Genomic DNA, 6,000 nt, shown 5'->3' on the forward strand with positions numbered 1-6,000 from the left:
TAAAGTGTCTTGTGCATTTGCATTAGCAAATTTATATGAGAGTTAATGCACAAATAGTGATACCAATGTTATGTTCTAATAAATATATAAATATACATTTTATCTTATTTTATTTTATCTTGTTTTGTTTTGCACCAAATCAGCATATTAGAATGATTTCTGAAGGATCATGTGACGCTGAAGGCTGGAGTAATGATGCTGAAAATTCAGCTTTGCATTGCAGGGATAAATTGTATTTAAACATATATTTGAATGCATAACAGTTCTTTTAAATTGCAATAATATTTCACAATAATACTGTTTTTACTGTACTTTTGATCAAATAAATGCAGCCTTAGTGACTTTAAAACATTTTTTACCAGCTGTGCTATCTCTGGCTTGCATACTAGGGTACTTACTAGGGTTTATAAAAGAGCTCATTAAAATATTCCTAATCAGTATTTTAGTGTTGTTTTTTAAGTAAATATATCTAGACATTTGTACAGCACTAAAAGTATGTTTGAGAAGCATATTTAAAACATTTCTTGTTTTACTTACATGTTTTAAGCATAACCTTACAAAATTGTATTTGATTTATTTACATGCATTGCATTTATGCGTTTACTAGACGCTCTTCTCCAATGTGACTTACATTGTATTTGGTTTTCTGGGGATCGAACCCATGACCTTTCCGTTATTAGTGCCATGCCCTACTGTTTGAGCTAAAAGAACACTTAAACACTTCGTTTTGTGCTTAAAACAAGAAATAAGATTTGTTTTCAGAGACTATATCTATATATTCTCTGGAAACAAGTTGTAATATCCTATGCAATTTTGCTTCTTGAGTAAATATATTGCTGTAAAGAGGTTTTTACTGAAAAACTAAACAAAAAAGTGATTTAAGAAAATGATTTAATACAGTGCTTCTCTCTCTGGCTTTCATGGATGTTTACTTCACTCTCCCACAGAGAGATATTTTCTTGCAGGAGTTGAAGCGTCATGTGACGCGCTGTGAGCCGCAGCGCTGCTTTCTCTCTCTCTCTCTCTGTGGATAAAGTTTCTCTATTTAAATTCTCGCTTTTGAACTCTGTGTGTGTTTAGGTTTAAGCACCTGGAAAAGCTTTCAGGTTTCTCAGCCTCAGCAGGATTTATGGGATACATTTGTGTAGTGTGTGTGTGTGTGTGTGTTGCGAGTGTAATAATGGGGCTGTCAAGGAGCCAAAGGTTTGTGTTTATGAGGAGAATGAAGCTTATAGAAGTGTCGCGGCTCACCTGCGGTGGATGGCAGGTAGAGATAGTGATTTCCCCTCATTTAATCCCTCATTTAAGCAGAGCTCAGTGTGCAGATGGGCTGGCCGGGACGCGGGCGAACATCTCTGAGCAGCCACCCGTGACTTCATTTAAAATCTGCAAGAAGAGCAGCTGTAAACGCACGGCGTAATAGAGCCGAGGAGCTCTGGACGCGTTCTATCCGGTTTGTTTTCATCCGTTTGATTTTATTTGTTTTGTTGTTGTTTGTGCGTGTCGGATCGCAACTGGAAATAGCTGAACATGAAGCAACCCTCTTGTTTTACTTCCAGTTTGTGACTGGATCATATTCTCATACATAATCAGTTTAGACATCTGACTGGGTTTTGCACCTCTATGAGATTTTATCCTGTTTTCAGAGACTATATATGTTTGTTTGTTTGTTAGTCTGTTTGTTTACTGGCACTGGGTGTATAGGAAGCATAAACTGACCTGTATAAACTTTAAAATTAACATTAACAAAAGATTTTTAAACGACTTTACTTTTCAGTTGTCATCTTGTTATGTGCAACTTTTCTAAAAATCTTTATTAAGTAATTTATTTCAGATAAACATTATTGTCATAAGTTGCTGCAATAATGGCAAATAATTTTTAAATGCAGCATTAACTCTGGGTTTCCTGAATCAATCAATTCTCAGCTGATAAAATTAAGTGACGCCCATATTTTTTAACCTTTGAATATCTGTTTTCACACACTACTGTTTAAAAGTTTGGGATTGTTTTTTTTATTTTTTATTATTAACATTTTTATTCAACAAGGATGCATTACATTGATAAAAAGTGACTGTAAAGAGTCGACATTTATGATGTTACAAAAGATTTCTATTTCAAATAAATGTTCTTTTGAACTTTCTATTCATCAAACAATCTTGGGGGGGGAAATAAGCAGCACAACTGATCATAATACAAATTAATTCAAATTAATTCAAATGATTGTTCTTTTGAACTTTCTATTCATCAAACAATCTTGGGGGGGAAATAAGCAGCACAACTGATCATAATACAAATTAATTCAAATTAATTCAAATGATTTCTCAAGGATCATGTGACACTGAAGGAGGCTGAAAATTCAGCTTTGCATCACAGGAACAAATTACATTTTAAAATGTATTCAAATAGAAAACAGTTCTTTTAAATTGTAATAATATTTCACAATATTACTGTTTTACTGTGTTTTTGATCTAAGAAATGCAGCTTTATTAGCATAAGAGACGTCTTTCAAAAACATCGTCCCAAACCCAAACATCCAACCACAAACATCACATTATAGAAGTAAAATGAATTGTGAATTCAGTTTCATGTTGATTTTAACAGTCTTTCTTTTATCAGTAAGATTGTTGCCGGCTTTTATTTGTCAGTTCTTTCTCTTTTGTTTATATACTTTCCCTAAAGACAGTTCAGTCTTTAGTTTTTCTCTAATAGGATGAATGTTGTGATTGAAAACCATCATTATACTATTCTGTCAAAGATCAATATTTATTCTGCTCCTGTTTTGTGATACTTTCATCTCCATTGTGTTGTAAAGCAGAGCATCTTTGAACATTTTCTCCCAAATAAAGCACCTGCATTCACAAGCGTTGCTTTCCTCTGTAATTACTGGTGGATGCAGGTCGATGGGAGATTGATGTGATAGAAAAACCAAGAAAGAATGAGAGAAAGCTGGAGTCTGCCTGCTACCACAGGCATCTAATGGAAGGAGCAATTTGCCTGCTGGAGTCATTTAAAGCAGAAGATGGATTGGGTCTCTTTAGGCCTTTTGTTTAGAGCTACAGTTTAATAAGTAGCTTATGAAACGTCCTAGACTGCTTCATAAGAGCCGAAACAAATCCTATTCAGTACAGGAGTACATCAGCAGGAGTAATATAGAGGCAGAAAATCGCCACAGCTGAGCAATTACCTTCAGCTCAAACTTTAAACACACTCTATCCTACCTTAAATAGCAAAGAAATGGACTAAAGACAGTATGGATAGAGTAAACGGTGACTGTAATGTTTCGAGACTTGATCCGAGGTAATGATGTCTGATACTGAAAGTTAAAATACTAAATGGCGTACAGCAGTAATGTTACAGTGACTTTTCTTGTTTTTCAGCAGTCAGTTTCCTTGATTCTCTCCTGTAAGTATATTTCAGTAGTTAACCATGTAAGATGAGTTGTTTGAATTGAATATAGTGAAGGAATAGTTCATGAAAAACACTATAAACGTAGTCTGTTCTTATTCAGCACTATATTTCAAGTCTTACGATAGCATATTCAACCCTGACATGACTTGGCATTTTTCAGGGAATAATGACTTAAATTTCAATCAAACTTTACTTTTTGCTGACCTCTCGATTGTAACCCAGCATGTCGGTAAAATTACAGGTCAAAGGTCACTGCTTCAGCGGTAATGGAAAGCTAAATGCAATGAAAATGCAAACGCTTCGCTGTATCAGGTCTCAAGCTGGACCGAGGTGAGTATTGATTTAGAATCAGTTTTCGTCTTGATGAAGGAGTCTAGGATCTTAGATCAATACTGTTTTTCCTCAGACCATCCTGCTGAATTGACCAGTTTAGACCAGCAGGATTCCATCTCTTTGTTGGGCCTGGCTAGTTTGTGCTGGTTTGAAGCTGGTTTTGTAGGTGGACGTGGATATCTGTGTCAAAATAAGGTCAGAAGCATGTTATACACACAAACATAAACACAGATGTGAATGCTTAGACAAATTGCATTGTATATACTGCTTAACAAGCAATCTTGCATTACCGTTGCAGTAACAAACTCCATTGCACCATGTTTTTTCTTTAGTGTGAAGAATATTTTAATAATCTAAAGAACTTAATTCCACAATAACAAACCTTTTGTGAAATGCAAAGTTTCCATAGATGTTAAAGGTTCTTCATGGAACCGTCAATGCCAATGAAGTACCTTTGTTTATAAAAGTGTATGGCATTGCTGTGACCCCCTTTTGGATCCTTTATTTTTAAGAGTGTATTCAGAAACTGTTTACATCACGACCGGAGGCGCTCATAAAACTATCACATTAAAACTCAGTGAAGAAAACACTGAGAAATAACCTGCTCTATACCCAACGGACCGCCGCTTTCCTCAGCAGGAGTGAATAGGGCTCAATTATAACAGAGGCGTAAGGAAACTGCAACCATTGCAAAGCTGAGGCACACCTATGATCACAAACCCTCTCAGCGTTCTGTCCACTCCAACAAACCAACAAAAACCTCTTCCAGGCCCACTGGTGGACTTTCATCAGACCCCAGACGATAGCTCAGAGCGGACAGGCATCTCGCCGGACAGAAACGGACTGACACGGCAAAGTCTGGAGTCTGCTCACTAATGCACCTCCTTGTATGTTTGTGGATGATCGTTCAGACTTAATGGAGGCTGTTTTTGTTCCGAGCTCCTCCCACAAGATTCGGACCTAAAAATAAAGAAAAGAGAAAGCGACGGAGAAGAGAAAGCGCGTAGGAGGAAAGCAGCGAGCATGAATATTCATCCCAGGCGGTCAAATCCAAAGGGCTTTCGGTAGCGCAACACATGTCTCTCAGGCTTGCTCCGGTCTACATTGTTATTCAGAGAGAAACGCTGAAAGATGAGTGAAAAAAGACAAAGTTTGTCCTGTTTTGAATGTAGCACTTGGCATTCAAATGACTTCTGAGTGTTTCACAAACAAGCGGAAAGAGTGAAACAGTAGCTGAGAGAGAGAGAGAGAGAGCTATCTGTCCTTTGGCTGCAGGGGGTTGCAGGGTGACCTTGAGAACAGTTCTGTAGTTTCCTCATGGTTTTTCTTGTGTGGGATTCACTATGAGTGTTTTCAGTTTTGTTTTGTTTTTTCTTTTTTTATTTGATGACGTGAGACCATACTTAATGGTTGGTGTGTATGGAAGCCTGTTTCCATCATAGAATAAAAAAAAACTTCTAAAAAAGGTTATTAAAACACATTTTATCTCACAATTCAGACTTTGTTTCACGCAGTTCTGAGAAAAAAGTTAGAATTGCAAGATATAAACAGATTTTTTTGACTTTTTCTTGCAGTTCCAAGTTTGTCTCACAGTTCCAGCTTTTCTTCTTAGAATTGTGAATTGTTAGAATTGCAAGACAAAAAGTAAGAATTGTGAGAAAAGAATTTCAGAATTGTGAGATATAAACAGAATTGTGAGGGAAAAAGTCAGAATTGTGAGATGTAAACTCACAATTTACATCTTGTGGGATGGGGAAAAGGGGAAAAGTCAGAATTATAACATAAATTCAGAATTGTGAGAAAAAAAGATAGAATTGTGAGGAAAAAAGTCAGAATTATAAGATATAAACTCAGAATTGTGAGGAAAAATTTAGAATTATTATAAACTCAGAATTGTAAGGGGGAAAAGTCAGAATTGTGAGAAAAAAAGACATTATTATAAGATATAAACTCAGAATTGTGAGGAAAAATTCTGAATTATTATAAACTTAGAATTGTGAGAAAAAAAATCTGAATTGTGAGGAAAAAAGTCAAAATTGTGAGATATAAACTTAGAATTGTGAGGAAAAATTCATAATTATTATAAACTCAGAATTGTGAGATGTAACGTTCAGAATTGTAAGGGACTTCTTTGCATGTGAAATGAGTAATAACATTTACTGGTTAATGTGGGCAGTTATGCGATCGTGTAACATTACAAGCCGTTTTGCAGCTTACGTTTTTTTTTTTTTTGGCCTAATGGGACAGTTTTGTAAGAT

The sequence above is a fragment of the Sinocyclocheilus rhinocerous genome, unplaced genomic scaffold, assembly GCF_001515625.1.
Source record: "Sinocyclocheilus rhinocerous isolate Xijiao unplaced genomic scaffold, SAMN03320098_v1.1 scaffold329, whole genome shotgun sequence".
Lineage (NCBI taxonomy): Eukaryota > Metazoa > Chordata > Actinopteri > Cypriniformes > Cyprinidae > Sinocyclocheilus > Sinocyclocheilus rhinocerous.